The sequence below is a fragment of the Hemiscyllium ocellatum genome, chromosome 10 (assembly GCF_020745735.1).
Source record: "Hemiscyllium ocellatum isolate sHemOce1 chromosome 10, sHemOce1.pat.X.cur, whole genome shotgun sequence".
NCBI classification, from domain to species: Eukaryota; Metazoa; Chordata; class Chondrichthyes; order Orectolobiformes; family Hemiscylliidae; genus Hemiscyllium; species Hemiscyllium ocellatum.
The window spans coordinates 105,180,099-105,207,266 of record NC_083410.1 but is presented as its reverse complement, the minus strand read 5'-3'; the positions used below and the strand labels follow the sequence as shown (position 1 = coordinate 105,207,266).

Genomic DNA, 27,168 nt, shown 5'->3' with positions numbered 1-27,168 from the left:
AGAATTGAGTTAGCTCTAACGCAATTATCTGACTCAAAACACTCATGTCCCAGAGGGTTTCCAGTTTCGGTGCTCCTCCAGCACACACCTTCAGAGAAACGTGAGCCTCACACACAATGTCGTGCTGGAAGGATTGTCAAGCCAGTTTCCCATATGGCCTGCCCTCTAGATCTTGGCACAGTGATTTTGCAAAGTGCATCTGGCAAATGAACATTAACCACTTCAATTTTGTTAAACACAACCTTCATTTGTAAACAGCACTCTAATTTGTTTTGCCTGAACAAAGCCACGAGGAGATGTGTGTGTTCGCATGCATACTTAATCTGAGATGGAAAATTGCTTTAAAAGTAATAACCACAGTGCAGTTTGATCTCTCTGCTTCAACCTTAGGGAAGCTGTTCCTGCACCATTTCAAAATACCTGGACAAAAATATCTTTGTGCCAAATTTCCAAATGTTGTACCATAGAGTCATAGCCCAAAAAAGACTCTGAGGCTCATCAAGCCTATGCCAGTCAAAAACAAGCACCTAACCATTCTGATTCAATTTTCCAGCACTTGGCTCATATCCTTGTCTGCCTTCCATACCTAAATACTTCTTGAGTGTTATGAGGATTTCTGCTTATCTTGGCCTCATTGGCGGTGAGATCCACTCACCAGCCTGCCTCAGAAACCTGGGTAATAAGGAAAGACAAGGAGGAAGTAGAGGCTCTGAAATATAAATGCTAAGATTTCATAGACAGGATGTAAGACAATTGAAAAGATATTTTATTATACACACTTGGACAGCTTCATGGATTGAAGGTCCATTTCCATCAGCTCAATTTAATTTAGCACTGGCTACTTCATTGATATTTTGCTTTTTGTAATTCATTTATGAGGTATAGATATCACAGGCTGGGCCAGCACTTTTTGCCCACCCCCAGTTGACCTGGAGAAGGTGCCTTCTTGTACTGCTGCAGTCCATCTGCTGTGGGCTGGGGTGGCCCACAATACCCTTAGGAAGGGAATTCAAAGATTACGATCCAGTGACAATGAGGGAACAGCAAAGGATAGTGAGTGGCTTCGGGGGAACTCACAGGGGGTGGTGTTCCAATTGTATTTGCAGCCCATTTCCTCTAGATGGAAGTGGTCATGGGTCTGGAAGGTGCTGTCTGAGGATCTTTGGTGAATTTCTTCAGTGCCTTTTGTAGAGAGGGCACACTGCTGCTACTCAGCATTAGTGGTGGAGGGAATGGATTTTTGTGACTGTGATGCCAATCAAGGGATCTGCTTTGTCCTGCTGTGTTGAGCTTCTTGTGAGTTATTGGAGCTACACCCATCCAGGCAAGTGGGGAGTATTCCATCACACTCCTGAGTTGTGCCTTGGAGATGGTGGGCAGGCTTTGGGGAGTCAGGTGGTGAGTTACTTCCTGCAGCATACCTAGCCTTTGAACTGCTCTTATAGCCACTGTGTTTATGTGACAAGTCCAGTCTGGTCAATGGGGACCTCCAGGATGTTGAAAGTGGAGAATTCTGTGATAACAACACATTGAATGTCAAGAGGCAGTGATTAAGATTGTCTCTTATTGCTGGTGGGTCAGGCAGCATCCGAGGAGCGGAAAATCGATGTTTTGGGCAAAAGTCCTTCATCAGGAATAGAGGTAGGACCCTGGAGGCTTCCTGTCTCTATTCCTGATGAATGGCTTTTGCCCAAAACGTCAATTTTCCTGCTCCTTGGATGCTGCCTGACCTGCTGCGCTTTTCCAGCATCTCTCCGATCTAAACTCTGGTTTCCAGCATCTGCAGTTCTCACTTTTGTCTGGTCTTATTGCTGGTGGTCACAGCCTGGCATTTGTGTGGCGCAAATGTTACCTGCCACTTGTCAGCCCAAGGCTGGATATTAGGAGAAAGTGAGGACTACAGATGCTGGAGATCAGAATCGAGAGTGTGGTCCTGGAAAAGCACAGTAGGTCAGGCAGCATCCTCGGAGCAGGTGAGATGACAATTTTGGGCATAAGCCCTTCATCAGGAATGAGGTTGTCCGGATCATACATGATGAAGCTGATGGAACTGCATGGTGGAGGAGGAAATAGCTTGAGCCACTTTGCCCACTTTAAACCTGGGTGTGTGAGTATGGTGCAAGAGAAATGAGCATGTCATACCAAGAGGACTTTCTTATATGAGTCGCTCAAAGGAACAGCATCATGTCCATCATCTTTCGCCTGTTGATGGGTGTTAGCATATTTTTGACTTAAATTGCTGATCAATGTACTCAATGTCAGTGTGAAACACTGACTGTCAATGAATATATCAACGGGCGACACAGTGGGTCATTGGTTAGCACTGCTGCCTCACAGCATTAGGTTCAATTCCAGCCTTGGACAACTGTCTGTGTGGAGTTTGTGCATTCTCCCAGTGTCTGCGTGGGTTTCCTCCGGGTGCTTCGGTTTCCTCCCACAGTCCAAAGATATACAGGTTTGGTGAATTGGCCATGATAAATTGCCAAAAGTGTCCGGGGATGTGTAGGTTAGGTACATTAGTCAGGGGTAAATGTAGAGGAATGGGTTTGGGTGGGATGGTCGGTGTGGACCTGTGGGGCCGAAGGGCCTATTTCCACACAGTGGGGATTCTATATAGTTCCCATGTATATTTATGCACAGATGTAGTTTGCATCGCGTTCTTCAATCTAAAGTGGCTCTGCTCCATTGACAACCAGGCATTTTCACATTTGCCCACAAAGTGCACACAACATTTGCATGGGTTTGGAAATGTATGCAGATTAGCCACAGCAAACTACAATCAGTGTGAGCAAGAACGAATGAAAAAGCCTGTCATAGAGAGATAGCTGCCCTGGAATGAAGACGGCATGGCAAAAATCAAGGGTATCAAAACACCCGACTTGGACAAACACAATGGACATCTGAGCTACAAAGGATGTTAAGACATTAGCCCCATCTATTATAGGACATGGTAACAATGCCAATTGCTCTTAAATTAAATAGATGACAGAAAGAATCAGAAGTATTTACTTTGGATATGAATAGACTGTTACATGATCCAGAATTAGAAACCAAGCTGATGACATTTCTAATGTGAATGGTGTTCTTCCTATTGCTCTTTCACAGAAACATTGTTAATCCTGTTCAAACAATGGGAGAATTTCATAAAACACATTAAAACGTTAACCAATAGTGTCATAGATTATGACTGCAACACCCAAGCACTGAAATGTTATCTAGCACAGAGTTCAATAGATTGTACATTCATAGATTTTTTTTCAGGTGATTTTGCAAAGCAATGATGAGCACCACTTGTGAAAAGAACAAATGTGATGCTACCATCTTCCACAAATTCATAGACTGGAACTCCTTCCTGCTAGCCAAAGGATATGGATTTCAGACAAGCGTGCACATGCTGGCTTCCCATGAACTGGGCACTGGAATTTTGTTCTTGTAAGGTACACATTGGAACAGTGACTTCAATCATTTTGACTCTACATGAAAGACTGACCGCAAGCGCCAAGTTTTTAAATGCCACTAGTCTGCCCCTAGTATTCCTGCCTCACTGCTATTTTTGAAGAGCCGAATTTGTAGATGGGGCCGGGTGGTGGAGTCAGTAGTGATATGTAGCCGACCAAGCCCCCTAATGGGCGATTCAATAGGTGGATGCTAACTGGAACGTTCCAGTCAGCTTTTGGACCCAGGCTGATGCCTAGTCCTGAGTAGGTGAATGGAGGTGACCTCCCAGGGACAGAACAGTGGAGAACACTTCATGTAACATTCATTATGCATCCCTCTCCCCCACATCCTGCAGCTGCAATTGTCCACGACTGTGGTCAGGCAGCTGTAAACACTTTTTATTTCGGTAACGTCTTCTGGGGCAGGGCAAGACAGCGATGGCCTCTCTTGAGCCTACCTACCTCAGCACCTCCCATCTCCGGTAGTGAATTGTCAAAGCATCAGAGTCAGATGATCTTCTTCTTGTCTCCTGCTTTGGGAGCCCACCCTCCACTGCTACTTAAGTAAGACCCCTGGGGGGAGGGGGGGGGGGGGGAACAACAGCTTATTAACTGGGCACCTCCTCAAATATCTCCCTCTGCGTCCCACCACTGAGCTGTGAAGGCTATGGACCTGCAATTCCTCCCAAGGGCAGGACTGGAACCCAAGGCCAAAGATTCTGCCCTGAATGTGTGCCAATGACATAGCAAATGACATCGCCTTTCAACTCAAATAACTATTATAAGCTTATGAAACAAATCTTACGCCAGAGTAAATTTCTCACCAAAAACCGATAGGAGTTTTCAACTAAAGAAACACGTTTTAAACTGCACCTGCCCCAGTCCCTCAGCCCAATGTAACATCCCAGGAAAAGTACATGGCAGATGGTGGTGTTTTGTCACTGACTGGAATATCACGTCCACTGAAATGTAAGAAAATATCGGCACATGTGCAAAACAGAAAGCAAACCCCTTATCTGAGCAATACCTCACGACACAAAACATTTCCAAACACAAGGCATACCAGTAAGGAAGTTAGACATCAACCTGGGAATAATCATTGAATGAGCAAATTCCATGGATATTTAAAAAAGGTTATAAACAATAATTTATCATGTAAGCCCCAAAGTATAAATGAAAGGACTACCTCTGCAGTTGACCAAGACAGCAAAACAAATATTCCATTTGCCATGGCTAAATTATTTCTCTATAATGATTCTCTGTCAAACACAATCACTAACAGTCACAATGTCTTATACTTTACAGAGAATTGGTATTCCTCACCTTAATTATGACACTGTTCTGCCAAAGATGTAAAAATTAAGTACGGCTGGTAAATTTGCTGCATTCTGCATTTCTGAATTCTGCCAGGCTACTTCAATGTTCCCTTCAGATTAACACAATCATACGTTGGTGCTACATGGTTAATAATCTGTCATCAGTACATACTGCTGAAGGATCAACAGCACTTTACTGCTATTGCCAGAACAAGATGAGGATGGATATTTTGACCATCTTAGTTCATCAGACCAGAAAGATCCTAAAGTCCCATCGGAACTGCACACAATTGTTTGTTAATTGAGTCCAGGAATTCCAACTGCGTTGCATTCCTCAATATCTATTCCACGTTTCATTCAAGCGACGTGTGATAAATTCCCTGTCAATAGTCCAGCGTTCCAACAGTGACTACACCATAATATATTCCACGGTCGACATGTGTTTATGGAAGTGCTCTAAGACTGTGAAAGATGCATCAATTATCATTTTCTACACCTGCCATTCTGAATATGCATTAGCTTGAATTATAATCGCAATTTATTTTACAAGGATTTCTCAGATTCGTCTATTTCATAAAGTTTCCTGACTGAAACCCTCTATAAGGTCAATTCGCAGATGCCAACCACACCTCACACACGCCTGCAATGTCACATTTTTACAGTTAATCCTAATATATTCGGCACAGTGGCTCAGTGGTTAGCACTGCTGCCTCAGAGAGCCTGGTTCGATTCCAACCTCGGGCGACTCTCTGTGTGGTATTTGCACGTTCTCCCTGTGTCTGCATGGGTTTCCTCTCACAATCCAAAGATGTGCAGATTAGGGTGGATTGGCCATGCTAAATTGCCCATAGTGCTCAGGGACTTGTATGTTAGGTGCATTAGTCAGGGTAGGGGAATAGGTTTGGGTGGGTTACTCTTCAGAGGCTTGGTGTGGACTTGTTGGGATAAAGGCATTCAGTGATTTTAATATTCAGGCTTCTACCAATAGTACTTCATCACAGTGTTTCTTCCTCCCTAGTCATCACCAATTAAATGCATTTTTGGGAATAACAGAATGAAACATGATGCTGAAGGTGTAATCTGACCAGGGAGCTATGATGTCAAGGCATGACATTGCTGGCTTCACCTGTTTGATGGATTATTCAATTAACTCTGTTAATTGCTGGTCTAGATTGAAGGGGCATGCTGAACACAATGTTGACTCATCAGGTGAACATCTAACTTGACACTTTCAACAACATTGCTGGATTACACCATGTCATCCAATCAGACTATTCATGTGGCTTGGCGGAGGTGGGTATTACAGATGCTGGAGACCAGAGTCGAGAGTGTGGTGCAAGAAAAGCACAACAGGTCAGGCAAGCATCTGAGGAGGAGGAGAATTGACGTTTCGGGCAAAAGCCCTTCATCAACAACGAGAACTATCCATGTGACTTCTTCAGACTTGCCTGCATTACCATTCACCTCACACACACCAACAAAATCAGAAACGCCTGGGAAAGTTCAGGAGGTCTGGCAGCATCTGCGGAGAGGAAGCTTTCTTCAGAACCTTCTTCAGTGACCCTTCTTCAGAACTGATAGATTGGTAAGTATGCTGGAGAAGGTAGAGGTGGAGCCTGGACTGAGAGAAAAACAGTTGGGCAGGCAAGGAATGTGTGAAAGCCAGCCAGGGAGAAGAATAACTGCTAATGGCTGACAATCAGTTGTTTGTGGTAGCAGGTCATGTGACGACAGGGCCAGGGCTTTGGGGTTTGGTGTAAGGACATGGGAAAAGATGCTCAGGCCCTACTTGATATTGAGTCTGGAAGGTTGCAGAGTTCCCAAGTGATAAACGAAGTGCTGTTCTTCCAACGTGTGCTGAGCTTTGCTTGAATCAGGTACTCAGAGGCAGGGACACTATCCACTGTGTAGCAGAAATTAAGATTAGATTACCTACAGTGTGGAAACAGGCCCTTCGGCCCAACAAGTCCACATCGACCCGCCGAAACGCACCCACCCAGACCCATTCCCCTACACCTAACGCTACGGGCAATTTAGCATGGCCAATTCACCTAACCTGCACATTTTTGGACTGTTGGAGGAAACTGGAGCACCCGGAGGAAACCCACGCAGACACGAGAAGAATGTGCAAACTCCACACAGAGAGTCACCTGAGGGGTGAATTGAACCTGGGTATCTGGCGCTGTGAGGCAGCAGTGCTAACCACTGAGCCACCCACAATAATTTTTTTATCAAATCTATTCGCGGGATGTGGGCATGACTAGCTTGGCCAACAGCTGTTGCCCATCCTTAATTTAGGGTCAACCACATTGCTGTGGGTCACATGTTAGCCAGACCAGGTAAGGACAGCAGATTTCCCTCCCTGAAGAGCATTAGCAACTCAGGTGAGTTTTTTTATAACAATCAGCACGATTACCCCTGATTTGCTGCTTTCTCTTGCAGCTTTCCTTACCCCTACTGCACTGAATTCAAACTTCATCAATAGCCATGGCGAGATTCTAGCCCATGTCACTAAAGCATTAGCCTGGGGCTTCTGGATTACCAACACCTCAAATGGACCGAAACTCAAAACGAGTGAGCTGGTTATATTACCAGTTAAAAAGAAACAAGACAGAATGAACTGGGTTCTGCAGATCTTTATCTCCTTTGCAAAAGCAATTTACGCCAAGCCTTATTTCCAACAATCCTCACTGCCTGAGTTTTTTTGATAACTGAGTTTTTCTGATAACAATCAGATCTCATGAGGTAGCAACAACTTCCTCACGGCTATGTATTTTATCAATACCATTTTTGTTCAGTTATTCATCAATATCAATCCAAATGGAAGTTCTGAAGAAGAGTCAAAGAGATGTACAGCACGGAAACAGACCCTTCGGTCCAACCCTTCCATGCTGACCAGATATCCCAACACAATCTAGTCCCACCTGCCAGCACGCAGCCCATATCCCTCCAAACCCTTCCTATTCATATACCCATCCAAATGCTTCTTCAATGTTGCAATTGTACCAGGCTCCACCACATCCTCTGGCAGCTCATTCCACACACGTACCACCCTCTGCGTGAAAAAGTTGTCCCTTAGGTCTCTTTTATATCTTTCCGCTCTCACTCTAAACCTATGCCCTCTAGTTCTGGACTCTCCGACCCCAGGGAAAAGACTGTCTATTTATCCTATCAATGCCCTTCATAATTTTGTAAACCTCTATACGATCACCCCTCAGCCTCCAACACTCCAGGGAAAACAGCCCCAGCCTGTTCAGCCTCTCCCTATAGCTCAAACCCTCCAACTCTGGCAACATCCTTGTAAATCATATTGGACTCAAAGTGTGAACTCTGTTTCTCTGCATAGATACTGCCAGACCTGTTTAGCTTCTCCAGCATTGTCTGCTTTTATTTCAGATCTCCAGCATCCACAGTGGTTTGCTCGTATTAAAATGGAAATTAGTCACCCAATTTCAACAGACACTTTGATTATTTTTTCCCAAAGCAAATTCAAGGTAAAACTGCGAATACTGTCAATTCACCTCTTGTACAAGGCCAGGAAGCAGCCAAAATCACTTCTGGCATTTCAGTAACAGTAGTCTGTGCAGGTACAGGCTGTATTATGATATCGGATTACTAATTATCGCTATCTTTCTTCCTTTGTAATCACACTGAATTGCAATGGAACTCAAATCACGATTTCAGCTGGAACATTTAAGGAGCTTACAAATGATGAGCCCTTCCTGATGATGTGCATTGTCTGTGGCAAGACGAGCAAGATCTAGGATGTAGCTGGCTGCATTTGGCATGATGTTTTGCAAAGGCCTGAGGCCCTGGAACATTCATCTCCAATAAAGTCCTCACTTTAGCAGATTCAAAGTCTACTGCAGCACCCTTTCCATCATGGCTTCCTCAACATGATTCACAAGGCACCATTAAACAGCAGCTTTGCAGGCAAAAGCAACTGTCCTCAAACACACACAAAGCTTTCTTGATCTACCATCCATACCGATGCCCCATTCTTCCACTTACTTACCACCACTTCAGCAAAGAAGTATTTCTGTAGGAAATGCGAGTGAAAACAGAATAGGTCTCCAGCTGTCAGCCTCAGTCAAAGCGAATGGGGATCACAGAATCACCTCATATTGTGCCCAATGCCCAGGTGCTGCTCCCTACTGCAGCACAGCAGAGATGAATTTACTTCTTGGTATGTTTTTGAGACACGTTACCAATTGATGTCCTGTTCAAGACAATTCAGGTACTTTTCTTCAATGCAAGTAGAGATACCATGTCAGATAGAATTATCAACAATGGGAGATTGGCCTTCACTGATGACAAGCATGTGATCTGCATCCACAAGGAGGGGACGGCATGCTCTAAATATCTCAGGGATCTGAGAACATGGCCTCCCCATTCCACTTCAGGGAAGACTAGAAAGGCACCATGGGGACTTGGGTAACTGCAGTATGTATTCCAGAATACAATCAAAATAAGAAGGGTCTTGGAATGTTGGAAAGTTTCGTTGGATTTGGGATTTCTAGAGATAGGAACATCAGAACTAGGAGCAGGAGTAGGCCATCTGGCCCATCAAGCCCAATCCGCCATTCAATAAGATCATGGCTGATCTTTTGGTGGACTTACCACCCAAAAACCATAACCCTTGATTACTTTGCTTTTCAACAATCTATCTTTGCCTTTAAAAATTCAACGAGATAGCCTCAACTGCTTCAATGCAGACAAACAAAAGGCTGGAGGAACTCAGCTCAGGAGGTGGCGAAGTCGACGTTTCGGGTATAACCCTTCTTCAGGAATGCTTCCCTGGACAGAGAATCCCACAGCTTCACAACCCTTTGGGTGAAGAAGTTGCTCCTAAACTCAGTCCTAAATCTGATCCCCTTTATTTTCAGTCTAGGTCTGGTGGTGATGGCCAACCTTCTGCTTTCCTCAATCTTTTTAAGAAGAAAGCAAGTATTCAGCCACAGCCTCCAAGTTTTGTGCTTGCCTGCAGCTTAAACCAAACTCCACCTGTTAGACAACAGCACAGGTAGTGCAGACCAAACCAGCATCCATATAGGACTGAGGTCCCCGGCCGCACTGGGAGAACCACCAGAAGTGAGGAGGAAGCTTGTGAACTCCAACAACTTGACCTGGCAGATGTTGCTCAGTGGTTAGCACTGCTGCCTTGCAGCACCAGGGACCCAGGTTCGATTCCAGCCTTGGGTGACTGTGTGGAGTTTGCACATTCTCCCCGTGTCTGCGTGTGTTTCCTCTGGGTGCTCCGGTTTCCTCCCACAGTCCAAAGTTGTGGAGGTAAGGGTGGATTGGCCATGCTAAATTGCCCGTAGTGTTCAGGGATACGTAGGTTAGGTGCATTAGTCAGGGGTTAAATGTAGAGTAATAGGGGAATGGGTCTGGGTGCGTTACTCTTTGAATGGTCGGTGTGGACTTGCTGGGCTGAAGGGCCTTTTTCCACACTGTGGGGATTCTTTTAATGGGTGCTACTGGTGCCTTGTCCAATGTAGACTCATTTGGTGACAACTGTTCAGGAAAGAGCCCTCAGGAAAGTACTGACAGATTCAAGAACAGCTTCTTCCCTGCTCTTGTCAAGTTTATGAGCCTAATCCTCCAGCCTTCCACTGGCTGAGAAAGAGTCAAAAAAGCGTGTGTGTGGACGGGGCTGGAGGGAGGAGGGGAAGAGGAGAAAGGAAACAGAAAACAGCTGCAAAGTAGAGCTGTCATAGCAGCTGCCAGGAAAGTGGGCACATACCCATTCCAGTTATATTCTCTCCTGTTGGGCAGAAGATACAAGAGTTTAAAAAGATGTACCGACAGATTCAAGAACAGCTTCTTCCATACATTAGAGTTGATCTTTCTCCACATCTTCCCTGCAGCTGTAACATGATATTTTGCATTCTGTTTTATTACCCTGGTGATCTTATGTAAGGTCTGATCTGCCTGGACAGCACACAAAACAATACTTTTCAGTGTGTCTCGGTACGTGTGACAATAATAAATCAAATCAAACCAAATCACAGCTGTACCAAAGGGCATGGCAGTCAGCACACACTGGTTGAACAACCAGAATTCTGAGGAGATTCACAAGGTTTTGCTTAAAAGGAAATACATGGTGCCTGATGTTTTACCTCAAGGATGGCTTAAAGGCTTTACAAATCCCAAAAGAGTTTCCTATCATTTGAGTTTGTCCATGAGACATGCGAGAATCATACAATGTCAGTCATCTTCTTAACATGAGCACAGGCTACTGACTCTTCCCTTCAGCAACCTGACAGTAGCCACAGGCAAAACAGCTCAGCGACTGTTTCTGACAGTGAGTGCCAGGAGAAGACACAAACCTGTGTGACTCTCTCCCTCGGGAAGCAAGGCCTGATTTTATACCCCTCTGCAATTTAAGCTTCATCTTCTCTATCACAGGATGGTGGAGCACACTGAGAGGGGTCTGCGTTGTCTATTACCTCCAGTCTCCAATGCCCTTTCATCCCCCAACAGCGAGAGTGCATGGAGGGATCCTGTCACAGAAAGAAGGGCTCCCTTTGGCAACTGTAAAGCCATTCCAAGCACTTAAGTTCCCAGCATTGCTACAGATTCTCAGCTAAACGTCTCAGAAACTGTCGCAATGTTTGACATGATGGCAGGGGAGTGTTCTTTTAACTAACCTTTACAAGCTCCTGCTTGTGGCTGGTTCAGGACACTGCATTTTTAAAAGGGCTGACTGATACAAAGATGTCAGTCGGACATCAGCTGACACCTTTGGACATCTATTTGCAAGGCCCCCAACTCCTTTCTGGCAGGATTAATAGTCACATAAATTGAGTCACACTCAGTGAGCAGAAAAAGTTGCCCTCCCACGTTACACTGGCATTTCCTGAGCTAGGACTGTGTCACAGACTCCCATTACTGCAGGAAGAGGCCATTCAGCCCACCACATCTGCACTGACTCTCCAAAAGGCATTCCACCCAGGCCCTCACCACCTCCAAAACCCTGCCTGGGGTTCATACCATGGCCGATCCATCCTAACCCTGTACATCTTCAGACTGTGGGAGGAAACCGGAGTACCTGGAGGAAACCCACTCAGACATGGGGAGAATGTACAACTCCACACAGACATTCGCCCAAGGCTGGAATCAAACCCAGGTCCCTGGTGCTGTGAGGCAGCAGTGCTGCCAGCTGAGGCACGCTGTGCCAAAGACAAGGGACCCAAAAGCAGCAAGATGGAATTGCACTCCCTCTCCCCCATATCTCTCTCTATGAAGAGAAACCACATGTCCAAAAAGGCATTTGCCACACACGCTGGAAGCCATTTTAACATCAGGTCTTCTCTGTCTTTGCTGATGGGGATGTACAGGACGGGAGAAAATGAACAAAGATGTGGTGAAAAAGCAGAGTAGATTAATCCATAGCTCTTTCAAAAGAGCTGGTAGGGTAACAGGCAAATGGCTTCTGAAAAGGGGTGTAGCAGTAAGGTGGGAATTTAATGGGAAGTTGATGGCCTAATGATGTTACCACCAGACTATGAATCTAGACATTCAGATAACGTCTTCCCATAGCAGATGATAGAATTTGAATTCAACAGAAATCTGGGATTAAGAGTCGAATGATGACCATGAAGCCACTGCTGATTGTCAGGATAAGCGCACCTGGTTCACTCAAATCCTTGAGGGAAGGAAATCTGCCATCCTCACTACTCAAATAGAAGGGATTCAGAGGGACATAGGCCAAATGCTGGAAAATGGCATAGATTTATTTAGGATATCTGCTCAGCATGGACGAGGTGGACCGAAGGATATGTTTTGATGCTGTACAACTCTATGACTCTACCCTGGCCTACATGTGACTCCAGACTCACAGCACTGTGGCTAACACTCAACCTACTTCTGGGCACTTCGGAATGGCCAATAAACATTGGTCTGGCCAGTGACATCCATCTCCCATGAATTAATTAAAACAGAAATGTTACTGGATCTGGATGTAGGTTTGCTCACTGAGCTGGAAGGTTCATATTGAGGCATTTCATCACCAGTCTAGTTAACATCTTCAATGAGCCTCCGGTGAAGTCTTCATTCGGAAGTTCACTGAAGACGTTACCTAGTTTGGTGATGAAATGTCTGTAAACGAACCTTCCAGCTCAGTGAGCAAGCCTACATCCAGAACCTCAACTTGAGCTACAATTCTTCTCAAGGCTCGCTGTTACTAAATCTGCAAATGAGGCTCAGACTGAAACTGTGGTGACATGGGTTCAAATCCCAGCACAGCAGCTGGGGAACTGAAACTCAATCAACCAGATAAGATTTACAACAAGAAAAAACACTTGGATTATTAATGCTGACGATGAAACTGTTGTCGTGTGGAAAAGTCCTGGCGGCGTTTAGGGAAGGTAATCAGGCATCCTTCCCAGGTCTGGCTCGGTTAGAACCACAGCCACACTGTGGACAAAGGGGTATTTGAGAAGGCAGCTCACCACCATCTCTGAAGGGCAATTAGGGGTACCTCACTAGTAATGCCCATAACACGTGAATGGAAAAAAATGCCAATGGAAAGCTAATCCGTTCATAGATGGCATAGCCATGTTCAGATTATAGAATCCCTCCAGTATGGAGGCAGGCCATTCAGCCCATCAATTTCATAGCAACCCTCTGAAGAACATAACACCTACCTATAACCCTGCATATCCCATGGCTAATCCACCTAACCTGCATATCTTTGGACTGTGAGAAAAAACTGAAGCACCCAGAGGAAACCCACACAGACAGAGGGAGAATGTACAAGCTCCACACAGACAGTCACCCGGAGGGTAGACTTAAATCCAGGGCCCTGGCACTGGGAGACAGCAGTGTTAACCACTGACCCACCTGCACTGCGATCCCAATATTTGAGTTAATGCACCTTTAATTGGTAATTCCACATTGTGCTTATCAAATGCCTCCCTTTCTATGTTATTTTATATTTGAATTAGAACAGTCGAAAATGCAAAATGAGAGCGATCGAGAGCCAGCAATTACAACAACTCGTACACTGACTTTCACACAACAGACTAGCACTGGTCTGGCTTGTTAAAATATCACCCTGTATATTTATAATCCATTGGCGGGTGCACATTATTTATAGCTGGGCAAGAATTTCTAATTATAACTTTCCGAGATTAATTTGATGCTCATCACCCTTTGGAAACAGGCTTTTAAGTTTTAAGCAATAATCAATGTAGTCAAATCTATAAAAAGCACAAGCACACACATTGTCCAGATGAGTGAGTGTCCATATCAGTCTGCTTTCAAAGTACAACCCTCCCTTCATGGTAAAAACTGAATGGTGTCTTGAGGTAAGCCCACAATTTAGATGGTAAAAATGACAGTACAATGATGAAGTGTCCCTTGTGTGATGATTTATTTGCTTTGGTTTGTGATCGTTTCCAAAACATTTGGCAGCTATTGCCAATATCTTGCTTTCACTGATTGATGTTACTATTGTAATTTGGATGTGCCGGTGTTGGACTGGGGTGTACAAAGTTAAAAATCACACAGCACCAGGTTATAGTCCAACAGGTTTATTTGGAAGCACTAGCTTTCAGAACGCTGCTCCTTCAGTTTAATTTCAATTGTAGTCATTGGAATTAGGGCAGCCAAGTGGACCTCACAGAATATGAGTTCCCTGATTGGGGCTGTTAACTTGACCCAATCAGGGAGCTTTGGCTGACAGATACAAACAGGAGTGTCAGAGATTCTGCTCACACTAGGAGCCAGATCTGAGCTCGCTGGGCGATTATCATGTAGGATACACGTATAGATGAAAGGTGACTTGATGATGGGATACCAGTCCCCGTGGAGTTATTTCAACAATTGTCAAGGCAGGGGAGAATTTGCATAAAATATTATCAATCAGCAGCTAATTAAAACAAAGCCACATGATGGCAACTTTGCCAAATATTCAGACAGTGTATTAAATGGGGGCCCCCAATGTGTTATCAGAATCAACCATTAACTACCTACAGAAGTGAGTTGCCTCCTGGTATCACGGTTAGAGATAATTTTAATCAGCCTGAACAGATTTATTATGACATACCTCTGGAGTAAGTGGGACTTTGAACCTAGGCCTCCTGGCTTACAGATAGGGACATTACTGCTGCCTGTTTAAAGACAATTGCTTAGTCAAAAAAAAACAACAAGCTGATCCATAGCGATTAAAAATTCATTGAAATCTGCCGGCGTTGTAACAAATATTCAGCATACATTACAAGACTCAACTCTACCTTAACACTGACTGATTTCCATTTAAAATTTATTGTTGCAAACAGCTGTTTGAACAAGCTAACAAAATGAGTGTTTATTATCGTTATAAAAGATGGATCACTTTCAAACTGGTGTTCCTCAAAGTCCAGCCGTGACTTATAGGAATGCCAGCAGTCATTGGTCTGAATGTCCAAGTATGGTTCAAGTTTATTTGGCTTGCAGTTCTCTATTGGAATTTGCCTTCAAAGCTTAAAAATTCTGTGAAACTTTAACATAGAATCATAGATTCCCTACAGTGTGGAAACGGGCCCTTCGGCTCAACAAGTCCACACTGACCCTCCGAAGAGTAACCCTTCCAAACCCCTTCCCCTTACTCTACTGCTCTACATTTACCCCTGACTGACGTACTTAATCTACGCAACCTTGGACACTATGGGCAATTTAGCATGGCCACTTCGCCTAACCTGCACATCTTCAGATCTTTACATTACAAAGCAGTCTGCGAAGTTGAAGGGAATTAAAATTAAACCCTCTTCCGGTAAGAATTCTTTGGTGGCTCCCATTGGGTAACTGCCTGTGTCACAGGTATGTTTGCACTACTCTGTCTCTCAGTGTGGTGCTTCCCTGTGGATTCTCCAGGTGTTCCACCAACTGCCTTCTCACCCAGCCCTTCAAAGTGGCAAAGGTGTAACCTCAGATTTCAGAAATCATAGGATGTCATTCATTGTTGAAAACAATTGCATCCATCATCAAAAGTAAGGAAAATGAGCCAGGAAGCGAACTGGGGAACCAATTTGCTATATTCCAACTGCGTCCTCAAGTTCAACAGATAGACACAGGAGTGGTAGAAATAGCCGCTGTCATTCTCTGATCGTGCCCGATTGGATACCTTGATGCTGCCTGCCAGTCAGACCTTCAGAAATATGATTCGTGTCTCTTGGGGGAAGACAATCTGTAAAGGCACAAGCCAGGGTTGACAGGGGCCAGAGGTATTTTTTGTGGAGGTTGGAGGAGCAGGACCTCTGGACCCCCGGCATTGTAGCTGCCGTAATGTCAGAGATGTCAACGCCAACACAGGGCACATCTCCTCCTTATCTTCCCTGGGAAGAGACTGAGGACAATTCCAGAATCGCTCCAGCAGCTTTTGGCTACTCAGTGATTCCAACAACTTCTCATTACCCATTGCCCCTCTCCCCAGAGGAAAGTAGCTTTGCACTGTGTGATCCTCCCCATCCACAACTCTGCACTCTGATGGTCCAAATAAGGGATACCCTTCCTGCTGGGTCTATTACTACAACACCATCACAATGGACAACCCTACCATTCCAGCTCAGCTCCATTACAAAGTGCTTTCTCAGGAGGGGATAGTTGTCCGCGATGGGCATTTCTACCATTGTCCTTCAGTGCGAGTCGCAGGGTCCCTACACACTGGCTGTCTGTGGCAGCTCAAGAGACTACGAGCCTCAATCTTTTCTGAGTCCTCCTATTAAGCAGCATCTGCACAACAGAAGCTGTTGGGGTATGGACCGCGCAAGGTACCAGATGCTCACACACGGCTCACGGTCGGCAGAGTCATGGGGCATCCGGGACAGTCGGAATCCACGCAAGGTACCAGGCATTACTCTGGCATGCATGGGGTACACGGGATGCCAACTGAGCAGTCACTAAGAGTGTGTGAACAGGATGGGGTCCCAGAGTCAGGACACTGGTATCATCCCATGATAAGAACTTGACAGCAACTAGCCACGTTAGTGCTGGCACAGGGCGCAACAAATTCTGCAGAATGTCTTCAGCAACTTACAGTGTCGAGTTACATTCAACGGCACCAAAAAATATTGCAATGAACTTACCGCCAGCAATCTACATGTGACTCCTTCAATATGGGAACGGTGTACCTTTCCAGTCCAGCGACAGGGTAAGGACGGAATGAGTGAACCCAGGAAGAAATCTGCAGCCTTTGCCTGGTTTTGTTACTGAGCTGCAGTGAGAGACAGCAGCCGCACAGTAAACACCACCTGAATGGAAAGCAGGATATGTAAAACGACAGCATTATACATAGCAAGGAATATCCTGTCCCTCTGCATGTGGGTGGATCCAATTATGTTTTAAAGGAACAGGCTGTGTCAAAAAAACAAGTGTCTCAGTCGAGTCATGCCAGGAAAGTAAACTCTCAAGTCTGCCTAGTGCTGGGCATACCAATCATCATTTTTAAGGTCAGCAGATCGGTTATGTCCAATGTTGTAACTACAGACCTTACCCGGCTATTAATATAAAATTTAGCTGACAAACACATAATGATAACTCTCCAGAGCCAACTTCCTACCTCACGCTGCCCACTGGGAAACGGCTGACACAGCACATTTAAATTTTCTGACATGCAAAGCCAGGCTCCTTGCATGTTTTGGCAAGTTTCTTCTGATACCGTATGGAGCTTCTATTTGCACCACATCAACAGCCAAAGATCATGTACTTATAGTTGCTGCACAAAGCAAGGCTGATAACTGGCAGAGACATAAAGGAAAGCAGTGCACACACTGCACATGACCTCTAGCAAAATTGCGAGAAGCAATTTAACTCTTGTTAAAACACATCTATGATTAACACATCGGAGGAGTCTGGCTTGTTAAAATCTAAAGCTGTGCCACAGATATTTCAATAGCTAATAAACAACTAATGAGATAACAGAAACATCCCTCTTCTTATGCCTTACAATCCGCAATCATTTTAACAACGAGACAACAGCAAACATTCCTGTTTGAAAGACTGCTTTACAAAACTTCCAGAGTACTGATTAGACCACAACAGCAGTACTGACAATGTTGAAAAACACATTTTCAAAAAAAAAATTCTCTGCAGAAGTAGGTTATGTTGTATTCAAAGATTTGCCTGGGAGATTATCCAAATGTCACGAAGCATTTGCAATTCAAAGACTAATAAATGGCAAAGAGTAAATCAACAAGTACCATGTTCCACCAGAATCAGACAAAAGTCGCCAGATGTAACATTTCTGCCTCATTTAGTTTACTTTCCAGACATATTTATCAAGGTGCACAAAAGAAGAAGGTTGGTTGAAAATTGGAGAGAAAGCACATCTGATTGACTTGCAGCAACATGTGAAGATACATGTGCATATCAAAAGTTTAAAAGATTGGTTTGAGACCACACTTGAAAGCAAAGACAACTTACCTCTGTTTGTAGTTTCCCAGGAGTTAGCTTGTGCGAGGGAACAGATACAAATTTGATTATACCCACAATAGAATACCACAAGTATGCAACCAGAATAAGAACTGAGTCACAAGATGAGAAAATTAGGAACTAAAAGATGACAGCAGAAGCTCAATACACAAACTGCAAATGTTGCCTGAGGACAACATTCCTGCATTAACAAACAAAATCAGAAGGCATCTTCATAGAGTTAATGGCTAACCATTGGACAGAAGCAAGGCAGAAACTATACAAACTAAAGTGAAGAACAAGCTTCATGAACAAATCATTACTCAAGGGAGAAGTTTAGCCAAAACTTGAATGCTGACAAGCCTCCTTATCCAAGACAAGAAACCTTACGAAAAACCAAGGATTCATTTCAGAAGTATACTCCACATTTCAACAAAATAACGAAAAACAAGACAGCAAGAGAATTCTGCAACATTCCATGTGTCTGCAAGTTCGACGTGTAGACATTGGAATGGCTGAAATGGTCAATGTAACTGACTCCAGTTGGGACCTCAGTGGTCAGATCTTTGGGAAGTGGTCAGTGAATCTTGTATTGCTTGTGGAAAAGCAAATTACAAGGGTGCAAGCCAGAGCTGACACAGGCCAAAGGCATTTTAGTGGAGCAAGGTTGCTGAACCATGTGCTGAACACTCATGTACAAACCACCCTGCCTGAAATTGCTCTGAAATCACTTTTGCCTTCGAATACACCAGCCTTGCAGGGCAGCTAGATGCAGGGCACAACCTTTGGCTGTGCAAGACAATTCTTCCTTGCAAACCCCTGCTTCTAATGTCCAGGAATTTAAAGCTGCGTTGTGGTATCCTTGTAGGTCAGTTAGCTGGAAGGCTGGTTTGTGATACACAGCGATATCAGCAGTGTGGGTTCTCTTCCTGCACTGGCTGAGGTGACCATGAAGGAATTTCCTTTCAACTTCTCCCCTTGCCTGAGGTGTGTAAATCGTCAGGTTAAAGCACTATTAGTTACTTCAATTTTAGATTTTATTGTCACATACAGGAATACAGTGAAAAGTGTATAATGTCGCACATATAAAATCATAGAGATTTCATGGAAACAGACCTCTCGGTCCAACACTTCCATGCGGACCAGATTTCCTAACCTAATCTAGTCCCATATGCCAGCACTTGGTCCACATCCTTCGAAACCCTTCCTATTCATATATCCATCCAGATGCCTTTTAGATGTTGTAATTGTACCAGCCTCCACCACTTCCTCTGGCAGCTCATTCCATACACACTCCACCCTCTGTGTGAAAAAGTTATGCCTTAGGTCCCTTTTAAATTTCTCCCCTCTCACCCTAAACCTATGCCCTCTAGTTCTGGATTCCTGCAACCCAGGGAAAATTCCTTGCCTATTTACCCTATCCATGCCTCTCATGATTTTATAAACTTTTACAAGGTCACCTCTCAGCCTTCGACGCTCCAGGGAACTAAGCCCCAGCTTGTTCAGCCTCTCCCTGTAGCTCAAACCCTCTAATCCTGGTTACATTCTTGAAAATCTGTTCTGAACCCTTTCAAGTTTCACATCTTTCCTAAAGTGGTCTATTCAAAAGTGGCCTAATCAATGTCCTGTACAGCTGCAACATGACCTCTCAACTTCGATACTCAATGCTCTGACCAATAAAGGAAAGGTACCAAATGCCTTCTTCACTATCCTCTCTACCTGCAACTCCTCTTTCAAGGTGCTATCTTAGGTACCAAGGTACATGGGTACAAAAAAAGCTTAGGTACAAAGTAAGAAGGGAAATGAGAGTGAAAAAGTTAGCCATTATTATCTTTCAAACAGGAGAGCAGCCCTATGCTCTGGCAAAATCTTGATAACTTTACCTTTACCATCACACTAATGGAGCCCAGCTAAAACCATGATCATCTCCCATTTCAGGTCCTGGCCAGCAGATCCACATCTGCATCCTAGAAGTTCAAGGAATGAAACCTGGCACACAGCTGGATTAGCCATTCAGTGCCAGGTAGCTGGAGCAACTCTGACCTTTGAGATACATGGGAATTAGAAACTGAAGCAGGAATAGAATGATGCAGTGAGGAGCTCAAGAGATTTAAAAAACTGATGTGGGAGAGACACACACACACACACACACACACACACACACACACACACACACACACATAAACACAAACACACACGTGCGCGCACACACACAGACATTACACACCACACATACACATAAACACAAACACACACACAGACATCACACACCACACATACACATAAACACAAACACACACACAGACATCACACACAACATACACACACAGACATCACACACAACATACACACACGGACATCACACACACACACACAAACACACACGCGCACACACACAGACATCACACACAACATACACACCACATACACAAACACACACACACACACACACACAATATACACAGACACCACACACACACACACAATATACACAGACACCACACACACACACACACAATATACACAGACATCACATACACACACAACATACATAGACACACACTCATGCGTATGTACACACACACACACGCATGCGTGCGTACGTATATACACACACACACACACACACACACACACACACACACACACGCAATGACTGTCAACACTCTACACTTATAGTTACAGTTATGGCTTCTAAAACACTGTCCATGCGAAAGCTGTCTGTCAACGTGAAATAATCTGCCTTGCAATATGCAAAATTCATTAAAAATAAATTACTCATTTCTGCCTCTGGAATTTTCAGAGTTGTTTAATTGTTTAGGGAGAGAATAAAATTGGACTCATTGTAACATTCCACAGTTGAAACAATGTCAGGAAGAAATGCCTCTTCCTTCAGTAAAGCTACCAATGATAAACCTCATTCCGTAAACATTTTAAGGGGATATTGTATTTCTACGTTCACCTTTGTAAGTGGCAATTGTGAATAACATTTTGCAAAGCTGATTTTGGCAATTTCCGAGTTCTACGCAGATACAAAATAAGAGCAGAAGTACGCCATTCGGACGCTCAAGACTGCTACAGAAGTCTGTTTGTGCTTCAAATTTGGCATTTGCACCTAAACACCCCCACCCTACCAAAAACAATTTTTGATTCTCCAGCCTCACAAGAACCTCCATGGCCTCCAGGATGCGGCTTCTCACTCTCACGTACACTCTCCAGTGGCAGGCAGACGGCCCGCTGCTGAGATTTCCCTCACTGGTGCCATACACAAAGCCCAACTGTGCACCAGGCCTATCAAGGCCAGATACAAACAACCAACATGGCACATCTGGTGGAAGGGAACTAAGAAAAAAAACCGAGGATTCACACAGAGACACAGGTGGCCCTTTCTTGTAAATAGAAGTTCGAGTTCATAAATGCGTTACCTTTTTAGATTAGATTCCCTACAGTGTGGAAACAAGCCCTTAGACCCAACCAGACCACACCGACCCTCCGAACTGTAACCCACCCAGATCCATTCCCCTACTAATGCACTTATCACTATGGGCTATTTAGCATGGCGAATTCACCTGACCTGCACATCTTTGGATTGTGGGAGGAAACCAGAGCACCCAGAGGAAACCCACGGAGAATGTGCAAACTCCATGCAGACAGTCACCTGAGGGCTGGATTTGAACCTGGGTCCCTGCCGTTGCGAGACAACAGTGTTAACCACTGAACCACCGTGCCGCCCCAGCTTTACATCAGCTTGTACCTGATCGATCGCCACAGCTAGGTGACAAGAATGAAGTGACACAGGATACCTGTTCTTCGAGCTAGAATCCTCACTGAAGGAGAGCTTCTCTTTCACTAATGCCTAGGGTAGCACAACGTTTTGTTATTGATCAGGGCTGACCAGGGTCCCACCTCATTGACAGACTTGGAAGGATAGTCCTTACTGATGAGTGATTGGGCACTGGGTTGATCGCTGTGCCACTCCCTGACTGTTTTATCACTAAATCCCTGGACTGACCGTGGCCCAATTCCTGGACTGCAATGAAATTGAATCCCCCAATTACCTGCTCAAAGGCCTGGACTGATTTTGGACAATGCTCTTCACTTACTTTACTGATCATTCCTGACCAATGACCACCCCCTCTGCCTTGTCTGAGGATTCCTCCCCTGAGCCTTTGAGACATGGTCAATTGGTTCATTCAGTATGCGTGTGCTAAATAAGCTGTTGGCCCAAGGTGCAGGTGTGAGATTGATGTAAAACGGTGCTATCTGATCTTCCGACAGATCACAGCTGGCAAACATGACAAAATTGCTTGGCTTTATGTCTGCACTAAGCGCCCAGGCAAGGCAGACGTACAGTGAGACTGTGGTCTCTAAATGATGAGAAATTGGACCAAAAGGCAAGGTGGAGACGTGTGAGTGTGCAAGGTAGGCGTAGAGTGGGCAGTAAGGCAGCAAGTTACCTGAGACACCCGATTCCAATGCCCATTCCTGCGTGCAAATCAGTCTGGCAGCAGATTACAATGTAAGGCATCGGTGTGCAGTATTCTGTGTTGTAAGTGAGGTGAACACCCTAGGATGGGAGGGGGGGAGTTGGATGCATGCCAATGCTAGCAGTCATTACCCAAGGAACATAGCATGAGACATGGGGGAAAGTTAGCAAGGTCCCTGTGCTGACTTTCATGTTGGGACTGTCACTGTCCAGTTTCTCTCTGGTGGGTAGCAGAACAGCACTCCGTAATACCAATGAGGCAAGAATACCAATAATCAGGGAATGCTAATTTATCGGCCTCTCGCTCCCCAGTCATGAGATCCTCATATTGGTATTCAAAGTTTGGATGGAAAATGGGACTACATTTTCTCTTGACATTGATAATCTCATTTTGTTTTCAAAGCTGCCAATTTTTTCAGCTGTCTAGGCACTGTCCATATCATTCAGGGAAATTCCAGCCCTCAGTTTCTGCACTGTAATTTGGCAAACCAAGCAGGTACTACAAAGGATTTACAAAACTAGACGCACACATACAATTCAACACAAAGCTTTGTTAATCCGCACTGTGTAATTTGAAACAAGCAGGACAGATAAAGGGGAAGTACTGGATATAACTTATTTGGATTTTCAGAGGACATTTGATTACGTCTCACACGTTAGGCATCGTACTCAGAACTTATGCTGCTAGACAAAGTTAAAAAGGTTAAAAACACCAGGTTATAGTCCAACAGGTTTAATTGGAAGTACTAGCTTTCGGAGCGAAGCTCCTTCATCAGGTGGATCCTTCATCACAAGGATCGCTGCTCCTTCATCACAATCACCTGATGAAGGAGCGTCGCTCCGAAAGCTAGTGCTTCCAATTGAACCTGTTGAACTACAACCTGGTATTGTGTGATTTTTAACTTTTTACACCCCAGTCCAACACCGGCATCTCCATATTATGCTCTTAGAGGATTATATTAGTATTGACAGAAGACTGGCTAACTAACAGAAGACAAAGAGTTGGGGTAAAGAGGGTATTTTCAGAATGACAGCCTGTAACTAGTGGTGTGCCACAGGGACCAGTGCTGGGACCACAATCACGTACAGCACACATTAATGATCAGGATGAGGAAAGTGAATGTACCCGTAGCCAAGTTTGTGGATGACACAAACGTAGGTAGGAAGGTAAGTGGAGAGGATGACACAAAGAGTCTGAAAAGGGACACAGACAGGCTAGAAGTGAGTGACAAAGACATGGCAGGTGGAACATAATGTGGGGAAATGTGAAGTTATGTAAGTCAGCAGGAAGAGTAGAGGGGTTGAATATTATTTAGATGGAGAAAGAATGCAGAAAGTGACACAACAGAGGGATGTCAGGAGTCCTCACCCATGAATCACAAAAAGCTAGCATCAAAGTTCAGCAGGCAATAAGAAATGCAAGTGGAATGTTGGCCTTTATTTCAGAGGAAATGGAGTATAAAAGTTGGAGGTTTTGCTGAAACTATGCAGGAGACTGCCAATTTGTAAACATTCAACATACAAATGCTCATACTTATGAACTCGATCCCATATAGGGGCGTAGTAATAAGCATTTTAAATATCAGACACATGAACATTACCTGCACTTACACACTATTAATTAATATTTCCCTGTGTTGCATTCTGAACTTGCGTACAATTGATTTGTGAACAGACTCAGAACAGGACCTGTCCGCAACTCAGGGACTGCCTGTACTAGGCACTAGTCAAACCACAGCTGGAGTACTGTGAACAGTTTTGGGCCCCTTATCTAAGGAAAGATACCATGGCATTGAAGGTAGCCAAGAGAAAGTTCACTCTTTCAAATAAATCTGTCGGACTATGACCTGGTTTCTTGTGACTTCCAGGTATGGAGGGACTATCTTATGAGGAGAGGTGGAATGGGTTGGACCTGCACTCATCGGAATATAGAAGGAAAGATGACCTTATTGAAGCATACAAGATTCTTAGTGGACTCAACTACGTAGATGTGGAGAGATTGTTTCCCCTTATGGGAAGGTCGAGGACCAGATAGCATTATCTCAGCATAAAGGGCCACACATTGAAGACAGAGTTGAGGAGGAACTTCTTTGTTCAGAGGGTAATGAATGCTTCACTGGAGAGGGCAGTTGACGCTGTGGTGTTAAATATATTCAAGGCTGAGTCAAACAGGTGTTTTTATCATTCAGGGAATCAAAGGAATGGGGAAAAGGCAGGATTGACGGGTTGAAGTTAATCATCAATTTCTGCTCCTATGTCTTATGTTCTTGAGGAAAGGTTTTTCTTTTGAAATATGAGTCTAAAATGACTCACTTTAGATTTAATGCAAATGAAACCGTCTAGATGACCGAAGAAGGGTCAATTCTGTTATTAACGTACTTACAGTCATAGAGATATACTGCACAGAAACTGACCCTTCGGTCCAACATGTCCATGCCAACCAGATATCCTAAATTAATCTCGTCCCATTTGCCAGCACCCAGCCCATATCCCTCTAAACCCTTCCTATTCAGGTACCCATCCAGACGCCTTTTAAATGTTGTAATTGTACCAGCCTCCACCACTTCCTCTGGCAGCTCATTCCATACATGCACCACCCTGTGTGTGAAAACATTGCCCCTTAGGACCTTTTTAAATCCTTCCCCTCTCACCTTAAACCTATGTCCTCTAGTTCTGGATCGCCCCCCACCCCCACCCCACCCCAGGGGAAGACCTTGTCTATTTACCAAATGTTCACAACTCAATAAACTACCTCTTTTTTTGTCGAATCAGTCAATTGCGTAATTCTATCAATTTCTTATGAATATTGAACATGTTTTTGTGTGAAAGAACAGATCCCTTGGTGCCAATTCATACTGTTGGATTCACTAGCACCTCAGAGCCAGCTATTCTAGACCCTGTTAGCACATCAGCACTGAGTATTTGAGCTGAAAACTGTTCAAGTCAGGAAAAATTACTGTTAGGCATTTGGCAATGCAGTTCAGAAAAGATTTACAAGAATGTTGCCAGGGTTGGAGGATTTGAGCTATAGGGAGAGGTTGAACAGGCTGGGGCTGTTTTCCCTGGAGCGTCAAAGGCTGAGGGGTGATCTTATAGAGGTTTACAAAATCATGAGGGGCATGGATAGGGCAAATAGACAGACTTTTCCCTAGGGCGGGTGAGTCCAGAACTAGAGGGCAGAGGTTTAGGATGAGAGGGGAAAGATATAAAAGCAACCTAAGGGGCAATCTTTTCATTCAGAGGGTGGTATGTGTATGGAATGAGCTGCCAGAGGAAGTGGTGGAGGCTGGTACAATTGCTACATTTAAAAGGCATTTGGATGGATATATGAATAGGAAGGGTTTGGAGTGGTTTGGGCCAGGTGCTGGTAGGTGGGAATAGAGTGGGTTGGGATATCTGGTCGGCATAGACAGATTGGACTGAAGGGTCTGTTTCCATGCTGTACATCTCTATGACTCTATCGAGTAAAGGCTCAGGGCTAAAGGTTAAAAAAAAACCAAGTCAAGACAGTCAGGGTTCTGATAAAAGGTCAATGACCCGAAACACCGACTCTGCTCTTCCTGATGTAGATGCTGCCTGATATCCCCAGGATTTCTTGCATTTTCTGTTTTCAATGGCCCCTATCAATATTGGCCACCTGACTTATATATTCTGCTGCAAATGAAAATAGTTTCAAGTCATCCAGTGAAAGAAAAAGATCATTGCAAATCAAGCAACATTGTTTAAACTAAACAACATATCCAGTGAGAGGGCAAAGATTCAAAAGGGACCTAAAGGGCGACTTTTGTCACACAGAGGGTGGTGCGTGTATGGAATGAGCTGCCAGAGGAAGTGGTGTAAGCTGGCATGATTACAACATTTAAATGACATCTGGATGGGTACATGGATACAAAGGGTTTAGAGGGATATGGCAGAAGTGGTTGTTGCAGATGCTGGAGATTAGTGTGGTGCTGGAAAAGCACAGCAAGTCAGGTAGCATCTGAGGTGCAGGAAAATTGATGTTTTGGACAAAAGCCCGTCATCAGGAATGAGCCATTAGAGGGATATGGGCCATGTGCTGGCAAATGGAAGAAGATTAATTTAGGATAGCTAGTCAGCATGGACAAGTTGGACTAAACAGTGTGCACATCTCTATGACATTACGGTACGATGGACAATAATGAAAGAGCTGAAAATGTGTTGCTGGTTAAAGCACAGCAGGTTAAGCAACATCCAAGGAATAGGAAATTCGACGTTTCGGGCATAAGCCCTTCATCAGGAATGAAAGAGACTGGCTCAGGTCGGACACTCATATTAACAGGAACATGGGGAGACAAGTACCACTCTGAAAGGCAATCTTTTTCATGTCTTTGTGTAATGTGGGTGACGCTAGCCCAGCTGTCATTCATTGCCTGGTTCTAAGTGCCCCTGAAATGGAGCGATTTGCTGGGCTCACGGCCATGCCAGAGGACAGTGTAAAATTCCAACCGGAAGAGGCAAGAGAAGGCTGAAATTTCTGCTGAAAGCTGTGGGCTGAGCTTGGACTTTTATAGTT

General features: G+C 44.4%; 1 protein-coding gene across 7 annotated transcripts in view; it reads right to left on the bottom strand.

Annotated features, from left to right (window-relative positions):
- LOC132819886 (1-phosphatidylinositol 4,5-bisphosphate phosphodiesterase beta-4) overlaps positions 1–27,168 on the bottom strand; it is a 532,815-nt gene that overhangs the window by 281,689 nt on the left and 223,958 nt on the right. For 3 of the 7 annotated variants that reach the window (XM_060831826.1, XM_060831835.1, XM_060831836.1), the window contains exon 4: positions 16,825–16,989. The exons of 1 other annotated variant lie outside the window; for it this stretch is intronic. The gene's annotated coding sequence lies outside the window, so the exon portion shown is untranslated. Of the gene's footprint in view, positions 1–16,824; positions 17,216–17,297; positions 17,420–18,160; positions 18,178–27,168 lie in introns of those variants that run through there. 3 more of the 7 variants (XM_060831829.1, XM_060831827.1, XM_060831828.1) reach the window with 3 other exon arrangements.